Source organism: Equus asinus, chromosome 20, assembly GCF_041296235.1.
Source record: "Equus asinus isolate D_3611 breed Donkey chromosome 20, EquAss-T2T_v2, whole genome shotgun sequence".
Taxonomy (NCBI): Eukaryota; Metazoa; Chordata; class Mammalia; order Perissodactyla; family Equidae; genus Equus; species Equus asinus.
In genome coordinates, this window is record NC_091809.1 from 63,969,497 (window position 1) to 63,991,916 (window position 22,420).

The window sequence follows — 22,420 nt, forward strand, 5'->3', positions numbered from 1 at the left end:
TACAACCAGGATAATGCCCTATGACGTGCCATCATTAATGTTCCCATTTCCCAAGTTTCGCTTATACTGGTGTATTTTTGTGTGTTTAATTCTACACAATTTTCTCATCTGTAGGTTTGTGTATCCACCATCACAGTCAAGATAGGAACAATCCTCTCACTACAAACCTCCCTGATGTTGCCGTTTTATAACCACGCTCACCTCTCCCACCTCTTCCTCTTCTCCTACCCCTTTCTCTAAAACCTGGCAATGAATTATCTGTCTTCCATTTCCAAATGTAGCTTGTCTTTTCATCTTCTTTACCTGCCCTTAACACAGACCAACCACTTTTTAAAATTTTAAAACAATTTTGTTGAGGTCCAGTTCATCAATTATTCCTTTTATAGGTTGTGTTTTTGGTGTGAAGTCTAAGAACACTTTCCTAGATCCAGAAGAATTTTTCGTGTCTTATTCTAAAGTTTTATATTTAATCTAAGATCATTTGATTTAATTTTTCTGCACAAACTGTGAGGTTTAGGTCAAGGCTTAATTTATTCCCACACATTTCCAAGTGTTCTGGTACCATTTGTTGAAAGACTGTCATTTCTCCAGTGAGTTGCTTTTCCAACTTTGTAAAAAAAGCACTTGAACATATTTGTGTGGGTGTATTTCTGGATTCTTTCGTCTGTTCCATTGATTTATGTATCTGTACCTCCGCCAAAGCCACACATTCCTGATTGCTGTGAGTATTCAGTAAGCTGGAACAATAGGAAGAGGAATTCCTTCCCCTTTATTCTTTGTTGTCCTTTTTTTTTTAGCTAATCTAGGTGCCACGCCATTCCATATAAATTTAAAGTAAGCTTGTGATGGCCACAAAAATCTTGCAGCGATTGTAATAGAAATCATTAAGCCTATAGATCAGTTTGGGGGAGAATTAACAGCTTCACTAGATTCAGTCTCCCAATCAATGAACACAGTGTATCTATTCATTTATTTGGGTGTTTGATTTCTTTCATTCACATTTTATGAAATTCAGCATATAGGACTTGTATATGTTTTAATGAGTATATACCTTAAATACTTTAAGTATTTCTTTTTCTTGGAGTGATTGTAAATTATATTTTTAAATTTTTGTCATTTTCATTGTAAACAATAATGATTTTTATGGGTTGATCATGTATCCTGTGGCATTGCTGAACTTACTTATCTCTAAGAGGCTTTTTTTTCTAATCTAGATTCCCATGGACTTTCTTCGTAGGTTATTATGACCTAAACATATAGGAACAATTTTATTACCAATGTATGTCCCTTTTCATTGTCTTATTGTAATAGCTAGAATTTCCACTATTATATTGAATGTGAATGGACATCTTGACACTGTTTCTGATCTTGCGAGGAAGCAGTCAGTTTTTAACCATTCACAGAATAGTGTTAGCTGTAGGATTTTTTGAAGATGCTCGTTATCCAGTTCAGATAATTCCTCTCTACTCTGACCTTGCCCAGAGCTTTACCATTCACAAATGTTGAATTTTTTCAAGTGCTTTTTTCTGCATCAATTGATATGATAATGTGATTTTTCTATTTAATCTAATATAGTGGATTACATTAATTGATATTCAAATATTGATCCAACCTTGCATCTCGGTAATAAGCCTCACTTCGTCATGGTATATAGTTTTTTACATACTGTTGAATTTTGCTTCCTCATATGTTGTTGATTTTTGTGTATATGTGTATAAGGAATATTTTTGTAAATTCATGAGATATTCATCTGCAGTTTTTTTTTTTTTACTATCTGTCTGATTCTGGTGTCAGGGTAATTGTGTTCTCATAAAATTCGCTGGGATGTTTTTCTTTTTTTTCTATTCTCTGGAAGAGATTTTGTAAAATTAAAATTCTCTCTTCTTAGGACATCTGGTAGAGTTCTCCAGTAAAACCATTTGGGCCTGGACATTTCTTTTTGAGTAGTGTCTTAATTACAAATTCAATTATTCTATTTGCTATAAGATAGTTCTGATCAGCTATTTCCTCTTGGTTCAGTTTTAGTAGTGCATTGTTTCAAAAGAAGTTGGCTTCTTTCTTCTAAGTTGTTGAATTTAGGCATGTAAGGGTATTTATAGTATTCATTTATTATCTTTTTAATGGCTGTAAGACCAGTAGTGATGTCCTACATTTCATTTCTGACTTTCTCTCTTTAATTTTTGTCAGTCTTGCAGAGGTTTATTAATTTTATTGATTTGTTTTATAACTAGCTTTTTGTTTTCTTGACTATTTCCTCCCTATTTTTCTGTTTTCAGTTACACTGATTTGTGCTACCTTCATTATTTCCTTTCTTCTGCCTACTTCAGATTTTTTTTACTCTATTCTATTTTGAGGTATAAATGTAGATTATTAATTTCAGAACTTTCCTAATTTCTAATATTATTGATTTGTGGTTTCATTTAATTAAGATAAAATTTCTGTATGATTTCAATTCTTTTAAATTCATTGAGTTTCACTTTTGGCTCAGAATTCTTGAGGATTGTTTCATGCATGCTTGGAAAAAAGTATTTATTTAGCTGTTGTTAGGTTGAGAGTTCTACATACATCAATTAGATCTTGTTTGCATTTTGAGATATATATCCTTGCTTACTTTCACCTAGCAGTTCTATTAGTTGTTGATGTGAGGACATTGAAGTCTCCAACTAAAATAGTGGATTTGGGGCTGGCCCCGTGGCCGAGTGGTTAAGTTCGCGCGCTCTGCTGCAGGCGGCCCAGTGTTTCGTCGGTTCGAATCCTGGGCGCGAACATGGCACTGCTCGTCAGACCACGCTGAGGCAGCGTCCCACATGCCACAACTAGAGGAACCCACAACGAAGAATACACAACTATGTACCGGGGGGCTTTGGGGAGAAAAAGGAAAAAATAAAATCTTTAAAAAAAAACCAAATAAATAAAATAAAATAAAATAGTGGATTTGTCTATTTCTCTTTTGAGCTCTGTAAGGCTTTGCCTCAAGTATTTTGAATCTTTGTTTGGTACACTCACATTTAAGATATTAGGTCTTCCTGGTAGATTGACTTTTTTGTTGTTGTTGTTGAGGAAAATTGACGCTTAGCGAACATCTGTGCCAATCTTCTATTTTGTATGTGGGACACCACCACAGCATGGCTTGATGAATGGCGTGTAGGTTGGCTCCCAGGATCTGAAACTAGCCCCAGGTCACCAAAGCAGAGTGTGCATAATTGATCACTATGCCACTGGGCTGGTCCAAACTCTTTTTTTAATCATTTTGTAATTTCACTCTTTGTTGTAATTTTCTTTGCTCTGATGTCTATGTGTTTTTAGATATTAATATAGACATTCTCAACTTTTTAAATTAATGTTTGTATGGTATATATTTTTTCATCCTTTCAACCAAGTTATGTGATTGAATTTGAAGTGAATTTCTTGTAAACAACATCTACTGGGTCACATTATTTTTAAACCAATTCTGCCTGTCCCTGTCTTTGGTGTATTTAGATAATTTACACTTGTGGTATTTATTGATATGTCAGGAGTTATGTATGCTATTTTATTATGTTTTCTGTCTGTTTCCTCTGGTTCTTCCTCTACTTCTCTTTTCTTGTCTTCTCTTGGTTACTTGAAATTTTTTTTATTTCATCATTTTATCACTTGATACAGTTTTTATAGTGGTTGCAATGGATTTTGCAACATTTGTGACTTGTCGTCATTAATTAGTGTCACAATTTACTGCCTTGAGTGAAATGTGAAAATCTCACTTCCATTTAGGTTACTTTACCTTCCCCACTGTTGAATATCATTGTCTTGAGTTTTATACTGTGTTATAATTTATGTTTCTATCATCAACTATGATGTATAAAACTCATGAAAAGAAAGAAAGTTTATGGTTCATAGCCACATTTCTGCTTTTTCCCATTTTATTCTTCCTTTTAGGTGCTCTAAGTTTACTTTTTTTCACTTCTGGGGGAAATTTTTATTGTTGCTTTTTTCACAAATTACAAGGAGTTTGCTCTTGGTGTTGTATATACTATGGCTTTTGACAAATGTATAATGTCATGTATCTACCATTCAATGATGGATAGTTTCAGTACCCTAAGTAGTTTCCATGCCCTAAAAATCCTGTGGTCTGTCCATCCATCACTCTGTCCCCCTAACCTCTGGCAACAACAAATCATTTTATTGTCTCCATAGTTTTGCGTTTTAGAGAATGTCATATTGTTGAAATCACACAGCATGTAGTCTTTTCAGATTGGCTTCTTTCACTTAGTAACAAGCATTTATGCTTCCTCAATATCTTTTCAGGGCTTGATAGCTCATTTCTTTTTAGCACTGAATAATATTCCATTATCTGTATGTACCACAGTTTATCCCCTTACCTATTAAAGGGCATTTTGGTTGCTTCCAAGTTTTGGTAATTGTGAATAAAGCTTTTATCAATATCCATGTACAGATTTTTGAATGGACACAAATTTTCAACTTATTTGGATAAATACCAAGGAGCATGACTGCTGGATTGTATGGCAAAATTATGTTTAGTAAGATACTGCCAAACTGTCTTCTAAAGTGCTATACCATTTTGGACTACAACCAGCAATGAAGGAGAGTTGCTTTTCCTCCACATCCTCACTAGCATTTGGTGTCGTCAGTATTTTGGATTTTGGCCCTTCTCATAACAGATGTGTAGTTGTATCTCGTTGTTGTGAGTTGCAATTTCCTAATCACGTATGATGTTGAATGTGATTTCATATGATTATGTGACATCTGTATATCTTCTTTGGTGAAGTGTCTCTTTGTATTTATTGCCCACTTATTAACTGGGTTGTTCATTTTCTTACTGTTGAGTCTTAAAAGTTCTTTTTATATTTTGGATAACAGTCCTTTATCAAGTACGTCTTTGGCCGCTTAATAATGGGGATATGTTCTGAGAAATGCTTTGTTAGGAAATTTCATCACTGTGCAACCATCATAGAGTGTACTTAACAAACCTAGATGATAGCCTACTGCAAACTTAGGCTATATGGTACTAATTTTATACGACCAACATCATATACGTGATCCGTCGTTGACTGAAATGTTACGAAGTGCATGACTATATTTTCTCCCCGTCTATGGCTTGTCTTCTCATTCTTTTGAAATTGTCTTTGGAAGAGGAGAAGGTTTTAATTTTAAGGAAGTCTGGCTTATCTATTATTTCTTTCATTGATCATGCATTTTGTATTGTGTTTAAAAAGTCATCACCATACTCAAGGTTATCTAGGTTTTCTCCTATATTGTCTTCTAGGCATTTCTAGTTTTGCATTTTATTTTAGGCATATGATCAATTTAGAGTTTTTTTTAAAGAATGCAAAGTGGATGTGTAGATTCTGTTTTTGGTGTTTTTTTTTATTTGGTGGGGAATATTGTCCCTGAGCTAACATCTGTGCCAATCTCCCTTTATTTTTGTATGTTGGCTGGCGCTACAATGTGTCTTGATGAGCAGTGTGTAGGTTGGTGCCTAGCATCCAAACCCATGGACCCTGGACCACTGAAGCATACCACGTGAACTTAACCACTACACCACCAGGCCACCCCTACATTCATTTTTTGCATGTGGATGTTCAGTTCTTTCAGCACTATTTGTGGGAAAGGATACCTTTGCCCCATTGTATTGCCTTTGCTTCTTTGTCAAAGACAAATTGAGTGTATTTATGTAGTTCTATTTCTCAACTCAATTTTCTGGGCCATTGGTTCATTTGTCTATTCTTTCATCAATATCACACCATCTTGATTACTAAAGCTTTATGATAAGTCTTGGAGTTGGGTAGTATCAGTTCTACAGCTTTGTTCTTATCCTTCAATATTGAATTGGCTAGTCTGAAACTCTTGCCTCGACATATAAAATTTAGACTCTATTTGATGAAATCCACAAAACAGCTTCCTGGGATTTTCATTGGGATCACATTGAATCTGTAGATCAAGTTGGGAAGAACTGACATCTTGTCAATATTGAGCCTTCCTACTCATGAACATGGAATATCTCTCCATTTATGTAGTTCTTTGTTATCTTTCATAGGAGTTAGTAGTTTTACTTATATAGATCTTGTTCATATTTTGTTAGATTTATAACTTAGTGACTCACTTTGAAGGGATGCTAATGTAAACAGTATTTGTTTTTAATTTCAAATTCCACTTGTTCATTGTTGACATATATGAAAGTGACTGAATTTTGTATGTTAACCTTATATCCTGCAACCTTGCTATAATTGCTTATTAGTTCCAGGAGTTTTTTTCCTGATTCTTTCAGATTTTCCACATAGATTATCTGTGAATAAAGACAGTTTTATTTCTTCCTTCCCAATCTACATAGCTTTTCTTATCTTTTGCATTATTCAGGAATATCAGTACAATGTTGAAAAGCAGTGGTGAAAGGTAATGTCTTTGCCTTGTTCTTAATCTTAGACAGAAACTTGAGTTTCTAACCAATAAGTACATTGTTGGCTGTGAGTATTTCAGATGTTCCATATAAAGCTAAGGAAGTTTCCTTCTAGTCCTAGTTTGCTGAGACTTTTTTTTTTTTTTTAACCATGAATTGAAGGTGGGTTTTTCTCAAATGATATATGATCATATGATTCCATTTTAGCATATTGATGTGATGGGTTACATTAATTGATTTTTCAAATGTTGAACCAGCTTTGCATGCCTGGGATTAATGCCACTTGGTCATTGTGTATAATTCATTTTGTACATTGTTGGATTCAATTTGCTAATAATTTGTTAAGAATTTTTGCATCTATGAGAAATGTTGATCTGTAGTTTTTTTGTAATTCCATTGATTTGGGTATTAAGGTAATGCTACACTCATAGAATGAATTAGGAAGTATTTCATTTGCTTCTGTCTTCTGATAAAGATTATATAGAATTTGTAAAATTTTTTCCTTAAATGTTTGGTAGTATCGACCAGTGAATCCATCTGGGCCTGCTGCTTTCTGTTTTGGAGGTTATTAATTATATTTGTTTGATTTCTTAAGTAGACATAGTCCTCTTCAGATTGGTTTTTTTTTTTCATGTGGCATTTTTGGCAGGCTGTGTCTTTTAAGGAATTGGTCCATTTAATCTATATTATCAACCCTTAGGCACAGAGTTCATAATATTTCTTTATCCTTTTGATGTCCATGAGCTCTGTAATGATGGTTCCTCTGTCATTTCTGATATTAGTAATTCGTGTCTTCTCTCTCTTTTTTTTTTTTTTTGCTTATTTGGCATGGCTAGAGGCATATCAATTGCATTGATAATTTCTAAGAAACTGGTTTTGGTATTGTTGATATTTTTTTCTATTGATTAGTGTTTCAAATTCATTGATTTCTGCTCTAGTTTTTAAACTCTCAGATTGTCCACACTGAGCCTCTAGCAGTTTTTTAATTACAGCTTTGGTTTTCCTACCCAGCACTGGTTCATGGGAAGTATCTACTAGTAAGTTTCCACTCTGGTAAATTGTAATTCTCTGTATCTGCCTGTCTTTCTCGCCAATAATGGGGGGCAATAATTTGCCCTGTGGCATCATTTTTCTCATGGATCTATAAAGGTTGTTGTTGATTTTTTTGTTTCTTTGACTTAGTTTGTTCAGCTTTTTACTTGTTATTAAGATGTAGTGGTGACTTCTAAGCTCCTTACATGTTGAACTGGAATGGAAGTCTAACATATTTTTAAAAATTCTTTTCTTTACGCTCAAAAAAGTTCTTTTCTAATCTTTAAGGGTGGGTGTGCTACAGGCAAATTCCTTTATTTATCATTTGTCTGAAAGTAGCTTTATTTTCCTCTTGTTCCTTAAAGATAGTTTTCCTGGATTTTAGACTAATAGATTTTTTTTCTTTAGAATGTGACAAATATTGCTGGGGATTGTTCTAGCCTCCATGATTGCAGGTAGAAAATCTGCTGTCATTCAATTTGGTGTTTCCCCGTATGTAATGTGTCCTTTCTTTCTGGAAGATTTCAAGACTTTTTTCTTGTCTTTGGTTTTTAGAAGTTTAATTTTGGCATATCTTGACATCAATTTTGTTTGTTTGTTTTTCGTGTTGAGGTTTTGATCAGCTACTTGACTATGTAGGTTCGTGTCTTTTGCCAAATTTGAAAGTTTTTCAACTATTACTTGATTGAATACTCTTTACCGTCCATTATCTCCTCTCTTTCTGGGATTCTGATGGTATAAGTGATTGTTATAGTTAGGTTCCTGAAGCTCTGTTTATTTAAGGTTTTTAGTCTGTTATTTTAATGCAGATTATTTAAATTCTGCTAAGTCCCCTCAAGATAATTATTCTTTCCACTCTTACTGCCACTCCAATATTGAGCCCATCCAACACATTTTTAGATATATGATACTGTATTCTTCTGTTTTATAATTTTATTTGGTTCTTTTCCATAGCTTCTCTTTCTTTGCTGAGGTTTCTATTTTTTTGTTTGTACATAATTTGTCAGTGAAGAATTTTGAATAGCTACCTTCCCCTCCTTTTCAGATAATCCAAACATTTAATTTATCTCAGTGTTGGTGTCAGTTGACTCTCTTTTCTTATTCAAGTTGTGATTTCTGGTTTTTGCTATGATGTGTGATTTTTTAAAATTTACACCATGGACATTTTGTCTCTGGGTCTTGTTCAGCTGTTTAACAGGCAGTCACCCTGTTTAGGTTTAGCATGAAGATTCTGGACTAGTATTGTTGCAATACCTTTATTCAATCTGGGGAAGAAGATGATACCTCGGCTGCCTTCTGTTGCTAAGTTGGAAGTTAGGAAACACCAGGCCTGGGTTACCTTCTACTGCTGGTGGCGAGCGACATAAGATGCCCTACTGCTTTCTTGTCTTTTCCAAAGCATTTCGCCTTCTCACCATCTTTCAAAGTTCACATTTTGTTGCCACTTGTGTTATTTGAAGGTTTTATAGTTGTACTTAGTGGGGAGGAGCAGAGAGAATGAATCTACATCATTTTGTCTAGAGTAGAAGTGCTCCTGGCTTTTAACGTTACAAAAGATATTCTTAGCTTGGTGAGGAAGCATTTCTTTAATGCTTGTGGCAAATACATAAGTCATTTTGGTGTGACTTTTATATACCAGATACTGTTCAGTCAATTCCTTGCATGCTAGCTCATATAAGCAAATAAATACCTTAATAAAGGGATTAGATTTTTTTTATACAAGGGAAAATATGGAAAGTTCAGAGAAATTAAGCCATCTTTTCAAGTCTGCATATCTGGTGTGTAGTAGAGACACTGCTTAAATAAAAATAATAAACTTTCCTCACTGAAGAATTCCAGTACATGTCTAATGTTGTAGGGAAAAGTATCAGTGTAAGTTTGGTTGCAGAGTTAATTAAAGCTTGAAGATATTTATTCTAAGAGTGACTCATATTGAGAATTATCTATTAATGGTCTACATAATCATCAAGATGGCTAAAGAAGACTAAATTAGATTGAACACCCAGGAAAAATTCTCAAAAATAAAACACAGAAATGACGCCTTCAAGAGAATTATTGTCTTGTTATGATTTGAAAGATAAAAATAAGAATAGTGTCAAAATTATAAATCACCATCTCTTTCCCCATATACTCATAATTACACAATCAAATGGATTCCTCATTATATTCATCCCTCCCACATCAGCTCTATTTAGAAATTAAGACCATCTAATTATACAGAATGCTAGCTTCAAAGGAAATCTAGTTAATGTGATTTCAGCTTTCCAGGCTCTGCTATACAATACACACTAAAAAAAAGTTGCTGATAGGAAAACATATGCTTGGGCAGGAAAAAATAACATTTTTGTTATATAAGCAAAGAAATAAATGATTTACTCTCCAATAGTTACAAGGACCTGCCAGAATTCAGAAAATAGAAAATATGGATAGCAGTAAAATGGAAGTGATTAATTAAGACTTTACTAGATTAGCATCTTGGAGAGTGGGTATCATTTGACTATGAAATAAGGAGGACATCCTTCCCTCATAATTATGTTCTCGTGATGTTTTATTCACAGAAGGAAAAATAATTGATATATGTTGAATTGAATTTCACTTTAATTTGAGAAAAGTAAGATAATAAAGTTCACAAATGTAGATATAAGAATAGCTTGTTGTAGTAGGCAATAAAAGAAACAGTCTGGGGCGGGGGCGGGAAAAAGCCAATTCATAAGTTCATAAGGCAGAGTGCCAGAGAAGAGAGCTCCACACAGAGGGGGCTCTAGAGATCTGAAGAGGATCACCCTCAAGTCTTTAGCGGAGTAATAATCAGTGCAAATATGTAATGAATCCATACAATGTTAGGGAAACGAATGCCAAAAGAATTAGAGGGAACAATCCCTTTAGGTAATACAGGGCTAGGAATAGATTCTGTTCCCACCATGCACAACCAAACTCATCATAAATAACAAGATGTTCACCAAAGTATTCATAAAAATTTAGCCAGTAGTGTGCAAAATTAGCCCTAGACTAAATAGTTCTCTAGTCCTACCAAATAATGCTTAAAATAAATACTACGAATAATCAAACTGTGTCTAAGTAAGCAAACTGTGTACCAGAATTAAACTCAAGAATATAATTAGGAATTCAAAAATATCTAGCATTCAACAAAGTCTAAAATAAAAATCAGGAAAATAGAACTCACTATGAAGAGAAAAATTAATCAATCCAGATATTACAGAGGATAGAATGAGTATACAAAGAAAATAAAGCAACTATTGTAATTTGTAATTGTCCAAGATGCTATAGGAAAGGCTAAAACTATTAAGTAGAAACCTAAAAAATATCTAAACAAAAAAATGCCTAAATCAATGTTTTAGAGATTAAACTCCAAGGACTAAAATGAAAAATACACTGGATTGGATTAATGGTCCATCACACATTGCAGGAAAAAAAGGTTAGTAAAATTGAAGACAGCACTAGAATCTATCCAAAATTAAGCATAATGAGAAAAAAGACTTAAAAAATTAACCAGCATCAGTGATCTGTGGGAAACTTCAGATGACCTCTTATACATATAATTGGAGTCCTCAATCAGGACGAGAGTTGCAGAGCAGAAGAACTAGTTGAAAAAATAATGGCTAAAGCATTTCTAAATGTGTTTAACAATGTAAGTTCACATATTGAAGCAGCTCAACAAAACCCAAGCAGCATAAATAAGAAGAAAATGACACCACGTCATATCATGATCAAATTGCTGAAAACCAGTGATGAAAAAAACCTTCAATGCAGCCAGAGGGGGAAAACACATTAATTATACGGTAGCAAAGAACAGAATGACAGCAGATGTCTCTTCGTTTAATAATGCAGAAGACTTAAAAACTTTTTTGAAGTGCTGTAAGATATAAGCTGTCAAACTAGAAACGTGTACTTCATGAAAATATATTTCAAAAATGAAAGAGAAATGAAAATGATTTCAAACAAACAGAAGCTAGTTCATCACCAGCAGACTACTACTAAAATAAATTTAAAAGGAATTTTTTTGGGGCAGAAGGAAAATTATACCAGAAGGAAATCTAAATAAAGAAACAACACTGAAAAATACAACTATTTTCTTATTTAAAACAACAATTTATTAAAGCAAAAATGACAATGTATTGTGAAGTTTATAACATATTTAGAAAATGACTAATAATAGTACAACTGTCAAAAGAGAATTAGAATATTTTAAGATTCTTACAGTATGTATGAAGTGATAAAACATCACTTAGATTATCTTAAATTTAAGATGAATAATATACTCAAAAAAGCCACTAAAATGATAATACAAGAGTTATAATACTAAAAAATAGACAAATGGTAGATGTAAACCCAAACATATTAACAATTGTATTAAATGTAAATGATCTAAAGACCTCAACTAAAAGGGAGAGGTTAGTAGAGTGAAAAAAGGCAAGATTCAACTATCGGGTGCCTATGAAATCCATTTTAAACTTGAAGCACAGTTAGATCAAAAGCAAAAGAATAGGCAATGATGTTTTATGCCAACACTAATCACAAAGAGCTGAAGTGTCAGTATTAACACCAGACAAAATAGATTTCAGAGAAGATGATAACGAGGATCATTTAATAATATTTCAGGGTTAAATTCAGAATCAGAAACTGCATTTCTAATAAACTTCAGAATATATGAGGCAAAAATAAATAGAATTGCAGAAATAGAAATCCACAATCAGAGCTATAAATTTTTGCACCATCTCTAAATATTTATAAAAAAGCAAACTGGAAATCATTAAAGATATAGAAAATCTGATTTTTAAATTACATAAGGATAATATTTGGCACTTCTATGATGTCAGCATGATTGCAAAGAGGTAAACATTGTTTAGGTATCCTTACTAAAATTGTTGAATGTGTCTGTAGTACAGGTCTCACCTGTCACCAGCATCTTGATAAAATTGTATAGTTTGGATACAGACTATAGTCCAAGCTTCGGACACTTTGAAATATACAAATGGAATGTGAGGTTTTCTTTGTCATTGTATTTATTATCCTTAGGATGATTTGAAGTCCTTTAAGCCAAAGAAATACAGATCTGATAATGGCAGTAAAATTTCTTTCTTTTTTTTTGGTGTTCTCAAACTGGGAATTCCAATCTTCAGTTACAGTGGCACCCATTTTTAGTGGTACTATCATTAAAGAACTTTGAAAATCTGGTCACTTACTCAGGAACTTCATTGTTACCATCAGTCTCAGTAAGCAAGAGATGCAGAATCGATGGCATTCAAAAAAATCAAACTGGCTGGGGCCAGCTCAGTGGAGCAGTGGTTAAATTTTCATGTTCTGCTTCAGTGGCCGAGGTTTGACAGTTTGGATCCTGGGTGCAGACCTACGCACCACTTGTCAAGCTGTGCTGTCGCAGGCATCCCACATATAAAGCAGAGGAAGATGGGCATGGATGTTAGCTCAAGGCCAGTCTTCTTCACCAAAAAAGAGGAGGATTGGTGGCAGATGTTAACTCAGTCTAATCTTCCTCAAAAGAAAAAAAAATCAAATTCGCCAAACTGTCTGATGCTTGTGGACTCCCTTGTGTAAATATGTTACCCCTGGACCTCAAGGCCATGAGATCCACACTCTTTAGCATTCCTCAAATCTCACCATACAAAGTTTAACATGTCTCCATGTGAATTTCTATGTTTTCTCCCTGATTTTAGACTCTGTTTCTGGTAAACAAGGAGGTATTCCACAGAAGATTCATGTAATGTACTCAGAATTGTTGCAAATTATATAAGCTGCCTTTCCTTCTTAGTCTCTAAAGCAGGCTATTTATGACATAAAACTCAGATACTTTATCTTTTAAAAAAGATAGTGAAGAAAGTCACCTTGGTTAGCCAAAAGCAATGGTAGTAGGCAAGCTTGCTCCTTCTAAAATTTCGTCCAAAATAATATACACAACAAAAAAGGAACGAAAATCTACACAGAACCCATCCCCTCAGCATAACATGATAGAGGAAGAAAGACTAAAACAAAGAAAGAGACGAAATGGGAAAAGAATTTAAAATAAAATTTTGATAAACTAGAAATAATATAACAATAAAGTATGAGGAAAAGGGAGAGAAAACCAGAAAATTATTATAAATTCTTTGTTGTATTGGAAATAGTTTGGGATTAAATATTATGAAAGAGAACTTTAAATCAGTAAAATGTTAAATAATGAACAAGAGAACTAAAGGCAATAGAAATGTATGAGAGTAACCACTGCGATAGGGCGATAAAACGTCCTAAAAGATACGACCCTTTTCCTAAAGTGCAAAAAACACACATCTTGTAGAGAAAAAAACAGCAAGTAAAACAAAATGTACTAAATTGCAAAAATTATAACAGTTTATTATGACGTTATGTAAGTAAATGTGAATGGAATTAACTTATGTAATACTTTTTTCAATTTCGCTCACAAATCAAAACCTAACTATGCTCTACTTGAGAGAGACACCTAAAACAAAGAAATTCATAAATGCTAAAAATAAAGGATAGACTAAAGTATATCAGGTAAATAGAACCAAAGAAAGCAGGAGTGAAGATGCTAATATCAATCTAGAATTTAAACTCTAAACATTAAACCTGACAAATGACACTTTTTAATGCTAAAACCACAATTCACAATAAATACTTATCACATATGACAACGTGTGCACCAAATAACACAGTAAATGCCTGACTGAAGCAAAAACTGCAGATGAAGCCAGGATGTATACATAGAAACACACTAACAATAGGAAATCTTATTAAGTCACTCCCAGTACAAACAGATCAAATGGACAAAAATAAGGAGACAGAATATCTAAACACAGTAAAACAGGGTAAACACATGAAATATATCCAGACTCTACCCCTTGATAAGAGACAACTCATCTGCTCTTCAAATGTCTATGAGATATTCCCCCAAAATATTCTATAATGGGTAACAAAGAAACATTAATCTTCAAAAGGCAGAAATATTACAAACATTTTCTCATCAAATGCAAAAAAAAAACCCCTAGAAATTACCAATAAAAACAAAAAGCAAACAAAATCAGAAAAGCCCTCCCTCCTAGAAATTTTCAAACCTTTGTTAAACAAATCTTGAGTAGAAGGGAAAGTATACCCTGAAATTACAGACTTTTAAAAAGTTAATGAAGAGAAAAACATTACACATCAGAATACAGGGTGCATTTAAATCAGCAATAGATGAAAATTAATATCAGTAAATATTTTGTCAAATACAGAAAGATGAAAATTGAGTACTCTCTCAGCTTGGAAAACTAGACAAATGAAAACAAATCTTTTCATATGGAAAGTGAAGGAAGGAAATATAGGCAAAATATTATGAGCTAGAGAATAGAAAAACACATGTAATTTATAAATCAAAATTCCAAAACTGCTAGCTAACTTGTTCAAATAAAAAAGGAATAAAGTACAAATAAACAAAATAAGAAATGCAATGAGGGAAACAACAATTGAAACATGAATGATTTAAAAATCATGAGACTAATAAATATGTGAAAATAAATATTAAAACTTATATGAAATGGATTATTTCCTAGCAAAATACAGACTACCGAAATTGATCCCATTAGTTAGCTGACACATTCCAAAATAAAAGAAATCATGATAGTTATTAGGAAATCACCTGTCACGAAACAGCGGCAAAGCTAGAGGACTTCACGAAGGAATTCTGCCAGATGTTCAAGGATCAGGTAGTCTAAATGTTGTATAAATTATTCCAAGCATTAAAAATGTGAAGGAACTTGCTAAGTCCCTTTGTAAAGCAAGTATAACACAGATATGCAAAATTCCAGACTGATAATTCTCGTGAATATGTGATGTAAAAATAATAAAATATTAGTAAAAAAGAATCGAACATGACGCTGGTGCTGTCGTATAATCAGATCTAAACTGATCATCCCCAGACAATAGAGGTACACTTTCCAGCTTAAACCAGAGAATGACACACGGTGAGTTGCGGAGAACTGAGATAACCAGCATCAATATTACTAAACTGAGAGCACTTGTGTTAACATGACTCTGTTACAAGAAATTCTTATTGGGGAAAATCTGACTGTAAATCAATAAACAACTTCACCGTTTTCTTCAAGAAATTCTTGCCAACCAATTTGTCCAGCCAATTTGTTCATTGGGACAAACGCCTCTCCCATTGGAACAATAAGTTGCTCACATGGGCAACAGCCCATTTATTAGACAATAGTTTATTTTTTTAAACTTTCTTCAAAACAGTTGTTATCGACTTTATCCGATCCCTATTTTAAAAGACCTGCCTTAAATGACTTGAGCCTAGACACACAAAAAAATCTATAAAGATCCTTCTCCAGCCTACCTCTGAGAGACTACTATCAGGTTATATTCTCCCTTGATGTGACATATTTAACTAACGCAGATTTCCTTTATCAATAGGTTTTCTTGCTTATCTTTACGGGGCATTCAATTGTGAACACAGTGCCAGTTCAAGCTGAAAATACATTCACCACCATAAATATACAAAAGCATATATTTAATTTGAAACTGAAAATCAAGTAGTTACAAATAATCTTTCAGATGAATTTAAAATTGAGACTGAAAAGCTAAAGTCAAAGAGTTAGAATTAAATTTTTGTCCTTTTTTGCACATGTATGATATTTATACGTGTTCTCATTTTAATGGCAACAACTTTTTTTTAACAGAGAAAAGTACCAACATCAAAACAAAGGCTTGCAAAAAGCTTGCCTTTTCCTATTGCTTGATTCTATGTATTTTTCTTATAACGATTTGCTATAATCTTATGAACTATTTGTCTCATTTCCTAGTAGTTTAAGGCTGAATACAGCTGTATTACTCATTTTAACTTACTCTATGATTACAAGAGAGTCATATTATCTCTCAGTGCCTCATAAGAAAAACTGTATCAACTCATATTTTGAAAGTGCTTTACAGTCCTTTACCAAATTATGTTGTAAAATTGATTCCATAGACACTCAGAAACATAGAAAAAGCTATACAATGTTATATTTCATTTTCCTTTCTCCAGATTTGTAACCTCATTGAAAAATTCATTTGCTCCAGCTGTCATCACAAACTTTTGCCTGTCAATTAAGGTGCTAATTGGTATGCAGATTTGTTTATTTACAGAGGTGTCTCATGGCCTCTAGCAGTGCATTGCATATGTGCATTATGAAAAGCAGACTTGCATTCCAAAACAAATCACTAAACAACAGCTCCATAAGAGGATTAGGTTTTACAAAATCACTCAGGATTTGGGATGCCTAGGACCTTTTCTGCCTTATTCCTATCTACATACCTTTCAAGGAGTAAGAATTTCATTGCTTGTCCAGATTAGAGAAAATAATTCCTACAGTAACAAGAAAGAAAACGGAGTGCAGAAAAATATGAGAATAATACATTTATGTAAAGGGCATAGGAGAAAAAGATTTCAAATATGCCAAGATGAACGTTTGAAGTTCTTCAGTAACAGAGGAGCGGTAAGCTATTATCTCCAACTTTGTTTCCTGGACTGCTCTAATGTAAAGCGACATCTTGACATTAAATGATATTAATAATAGTACTATTAATGATATAAACCTCTTACTGAACACTTTTTGACTGTCAAAGAGCCTTCTCAAATTATCTCTAACCCTCATAGCATTCCTGCATACAGTCTGTTTTAAGCTGAATAAGAATGAGAGAGGATGGCTGTCTCCCAGTGTAACAAAGCTAGTAAGGAAGGGGAAGAGGTAACATTCAAACATATAGCTGTCTTATTTCAAAGCTGTTTTTCTTTCATGATACTATTTTGCTTATTCTAATGATGATAATGAACCACATGGAATATACGTGGGAGGGTCATCATTGATACCTCATTTTCCTTTCATATCTGCATCTGAGTCCCCCACCCTAGTCCAAGGTGTCAAGAAACAAAATTAGGTCCCCTTATAACAAACTCATAGACCTTACTTTTCGTATTTGAATTATCTCAAGTGTAATCAGTAATCATGAAATTGTGTCTTTAAAGTCAATATTTTTTATTCGATTCTAGTTTACTAAGTTAGGAACAATCTGTGACTTATTCACAGATATAATCCTGTGCCTTAAACAATGCCTGACACATAGCAGGAGCTCAATAAATATTTGTTGAAAAAATAAATAAGGCAATGATATTTGAGATAATCACACAGAGAAAAGTTCTCGTGTATGCAGTGATTTTTCCCTAAGTTTCAGCTTTATGGGACAGTTGAGTAATATTTCAAATACAGATAAAATGTTTGTTAGTGTTGAAAACGTGTTTGAAGTTGATCTAGTTCCAGGTCAAATGTTTTCAGCTCAGCTATAACATCTCTTTAATGGTCACCTGTTCTGTGGTTAAACATCTTTAATCTCAAGAAATTCAATATCCAGAGGAAACCTACTGGTACATTGATATTTAAGTTCATTTCACTCAATCCAGGGAAAATTCAATTACAATGCCCCTAAACTCATATCTGACAAACTTATTGCCAAATTTCTACTTTTCCAACCATAGAAAGGAGGCCCAATTAAGAATGATGTCTGTTGACCTTTTACCTGGGCATAGACAGTACAGGCTCTGAGACAGCACACACCTTTAGATGTAATCTCTGTGAATATCCTTGACAGCTGGATGCAATTTCAATTGTGCTTCAAGGAAAAGTCTGTTTGCTAAAACATCCACTGCAGGAGATTGTTCCAGCTCGCTGGAATTCTATTATTTAGAGGATAATATCCAGCCAAGAACAGCAAAGCTCTATGATTTTGAAATGTTGACACGCCAAAATAGCTAAAAATTGCCTCCTCTGAGAGTGCTTATATAAGGTTTGAAAAAAAAAAAAACCACAGAAAGATAGTGGGATAACGTCCCAAGTTATAACGCTATTTTTATACTAAATATTAGAGACATACACACACAAAAAAGAAAACTTGCAGAGATTCACTTTATTACTAGGGTCAGTCTTTTTTTTTTTTTTTTTAAGATTCATTCTTCTTCTGGAGCATAAGTGCTTAAGAAACACATAAATAGCTACGGCATTAAGTGAAGAAAAATCTTTGCTTATGTTTAATTTGTCAGTCTTCTCTGGTCCTCAAGTATGAGAAGCTAGTTATACTAGAATTTCTTATGTCATACTGTTAAAGTGATTTTTTTGCTAAAATATTTTAAAAAGCTAGGCTTCTTCACAATAACTATGTTTGCATTCCAAATTGTTTTCTCATTCAATTGAACTGAGTGATCATCCCCCACATTTTCTCTAGATAAAATGTGAAAATAGTATTAGACTTTTGGCAAAGAGAAATGATTACACCTGCACATGTTTGCAGTCGCAACTAATTATACACCCCTGGCAGGTGGCAATAAATATTTTCCTGCAGACACTGGCTGATGTTATAGAAACACTCACCTTTGCCCACAGGTTCATGTTGTTCCCCATGGTGCATTGCATTATTTGCTTTGCTGACAATGAACATTCAAGAATCTGACATTAGATCACTTTCAATTAAGTATGAAAGAGTGGCAGACAGAAACTCAGGGGAAAATGCATTTTGTCTTAATGCCAGTATAAAACACAACAGTGCTTACCTAGAAAACATTGGCAGGGTCAAATAAAATTCCAGATAATTTAGAATCAAAGTTGGCATAAAATATTTATGATATACTTTTATATTGGAGTACCATGTTTTTTTTTTTTTTCTTGTGGTTTCATTCACTTTTACCCAATGTGGAAAAAGAAGGCTGTTAATTTGAGCCCCTTCAAATACTCTTATTATTAACAAGATATTTTTGACTCTACACTTAGCCAAATATCTTCTTTCAAATCTCTAACAAAATAAGAAGTACCTAATACAGATTAAAAATGTATTAAGAAATCACTATAATGGAGGTAAAAGTAAATAATAATACATTATTATTATTGTTATTATTATTATTATTAAGTCTATGAGACAGAGTCAAGCCCAAAGATGCTGAATCGTTTCATAGAACACATTATAGATTAGGTAAATTGACTAGTGAGTATCTATATAATTGTGCTTTATTGAATACCTTAGGGCTTAAATTGTAAAGTTCTTGGGGAATTGATTCCTTATCTCTGTGCTTGGCCATTTTATTAGAGACTTCAGATGCTAATATCTGACAGATTCTTTGGAACCTCTTTTGACACAGGGTTTCAGAAGAAAGCTTAGTTAATATATGGTAGATAGGTAACTGTGTCAGCAAAACAAGCCACATCTGCTATACAAAGCTATCCATAAATCAAATGGAAATACATTGGGTTTTCATTTTCTAAAGTTTATTTCTCAAGGACAAGATCAATGCACAGTAGAAGATAGAGTGGGAAGGCTGGTACTCAATCTTGGTGGTAGTTTACTACTTCTAGAAGAGAAGGATTTTTCCATTTCAGCATATTTGGCCTAGCTCCTATCATAAATATACAATTTTATATTTCAAATTATATTGATATTTCTTCACCCATCCACTGAGGTGTAGAGAATAAGCATGTGCTCTGTACACTATTCTAAGCTCCAATTTATCGGATTTCTCCGCTCCTTTACTCTCACGACATACTCATATCAATAAAAAAATATCAAATATGTTTTTTTTATTAATACACCACAGCCTTCTTATGTTTCTGGAAGATTTTATTGAATTGTAAATAAGGACTACAATCCTCATCCTTTGTTTTTCAAGTTACTGAACACATCGTAAATAAGGTTTTGGAAGGCTCTGTATTACTCACATTGCTCCAATGCATGCTGTAAGCAGATAACCCTCTCCCTTTAAGGAAAAGGAAAAAAAATCCCAAAGCTGCTTCCTTTATATATGAGATTTTCTTATATACCATGTAAAGTAAAGCATGAAAAAATTGGAAGTAGAAGTAAAAAGAAAATCAAAGTCCTTTTTTGGTTTTGTTTGAATTTGTGTTTGTCACCACAATGTAATCACTCAATGTAGTAATAAAATTATTATCCTCACTCTCAAGTGATTTATTAGCAAGACCTATAATTCTAGTTTGATAGTCGTTTATCCTCAAGACGTTGAAGATATTACTGAACAGTTGTTTGGACACTGTTGAGTGTGGAGAGAGGTCTGGTGTTAGAAGCACTATTATTACTTTGGTTGTAATATATTCTTTAATGATTGCTGTTGTAAAGACAGTTATATTCTTCAGTTTCACAACACTGTGTATGGAATTGTGCTGACTATTCTAGTTCATTACTTGGTGTGTTCTTTCATCGTCAGGACTCATTCTTTTCTTCAAATCTAGGACATTCTCAACCATTCTCTTTTAATACTGCCATACCCACATTATGTATAAGTAACCTAAAAGAATGGATAATTAGATACATTTGTTTAGAGAAACTTGAGTTAGGTGGGGACTTACACATTTAAGTAGATTCGAATTCAAACTCCCAAATGTATTTCCTGATGGAACAAATAAAGTTCAAGATAAAACTAGACTGTGGAGACAGTTACAATATGCAGAAGACAACCCACCCAGGGGAACTGATTGAAAGCTAAAAAGGAAGAACAGTTAAAAGAACACCATAGAGTAATAGGAAAATACTGAGAATAAAAATTTAATGAGAAACAATGCCATGGTAACCCACCATACCTAAATATTGTATTGCATACAATTAAAAATGACACAATATAGCAATGTCCATAGATCAGTAAGGAACCCACGGGTATAATGTCCTGACTTCTTTACAAGTAGACCATGGCTCTCCAAAAGAGAAACAATGATATCAGAAGAGAAATTTAATATCTGACATTAGCCTAAATGCTGTGAAAAATTATATGAAATTTATACAAATATCAGCCAGCTACTTGGTCAAGTATTATCAGAGTTAGAGAAAAGCCAAACAGTGGGAGAATAACCTTTAGAAGGCAAGATTTTGAGGGCTGGAGAATAAGATTGATACTGGCCCTGATATCAGTTCCCCTACATTAAACCCACCATATATGGGGTTAAAATCAAAGCACATATCCCCTTTCCCTGCTTACTCCCTGGCTTCCTGGCACCAGAATCCACTATCCACCAGGGAGGCAGACAACCAAGAACATCTTCCTGCAGATTCCCTTATCTCACTATCCTCCTCTCTGCAACAGCCTCACAAGGCCAAATGCAGGCTGGTGGGAAAATGTGAGTTAGCAAGGCCACAGCTCCTCCTCCCTACAAACAGCCACATTCCTTGGAACCTTTAAGACCCCTGTCCTCCGATCCTTCTGGGAGACAAGATGAATTTTGAGGGCTCGCTCTTGTCTCCTGGCTGATGTCACCCAAAATAAAAACCCTTTCCTTGCCATAAGCCTAGTGTTCCAGTCTTTATTTGGCCCCTCTTGCGTAGCATGTAAAGAACCTATTTCACAGCCAGTATCAAGATCAGAATAAAACAATGTAGGATTTGAGATAAAATGAATAGATCCTCACAGATATCAATCAGAACAGAGACTTTATATGTAGGCTTTGACATACCTAGATAACACTAATATTACCTGCTGATAAGATCCTGTGAGAACATCCCCTTGGTTCTGTGGACACTTTACCCCTCAGGGAAGGTGGCATCCCTGAAGAAGGAAAATAATTGGGACCATTAAATTTCAAGGCCCAATACAATGGATCTTGTTCCTGAGGTCTTAAGGCAGGACTAAGTATGGATCTGGCTTCATGAAAGAGATGAATACTGTGTATTAAAATTTGCCTGAGTCATGTTTTAATGCTTTTTAAAAAATAGGAAATGGCAAGTAATATGTTATCAACTGGTACAGTTTAAATAAGACAGAACTTTCTCTTGTAATTGTAATTATCTTTCATTGTGTTTCTTGAAATATTTTGATATCAGCTTTAGACCAAGTATAATATATATTGTGAGAAAAGTAAACTCTCTGAATCTGATGAAGAGTATCTATGGAAACACAGAATAGCTAAATAAGAGTTAATAGTGAAATATTAAAAGCTTTTCCCCTGAGTTTAGGTT